The sequence below is a fragment of the Rhinoderma darwinii genome, chromosome 10, assembly GCF_050947455.1.
Source record: "Rhinoderma darwinii isolate aRhiDar2 chromosome 10, aRhiDar2.hap1, whole genome shotgun sequence".
Lineage (NCBI taxonomy): Eukaryota > Metazoa > Chordata > Amphibia > Anura > Rhinodermatidae > Rhinoderma > Rhinoderma darwinii.
The window spans coordinates 44433027-44433435 of NC_134696.1; positions in this window are offsets into that span (position 1 = coordinate 44433027).

Genomic DNA, 409 nt, shown 5'->3' on the forward strand with positions numbered 1-409 from the left:
CTAAATTGGTGTTTTTCACAAATATTGAATTTACCAACCAAATTTTTTCACTAACAAGTACAATATGTCACAAGAAAACACTCACTCAATCGCTTGGATAGGTAACAGCATTCCAAAGTTATTACCACATAAAGTGTCAGATTTGAATAATGAGGCTCTGTCCACAAGGCCAAAACAGGCTGCGTCCTGAAGGGGTTGTCCCTGTCCCAGAATCGAAAACAACCACTTATCCACAGGATAGATTAGAATAGTCTGATTGCTGGGGGCCCCATCAATTGCAAGAACGGGTATCCTGAATCCCCATATTCTCCTCACTGCAGCACAGTTATTAGTGGGGAATACAGGGGGACAAGTACAAACATTTTTTTTTTTTACAAATTTTAACAACTTCTTTTTTCTATATTTATTC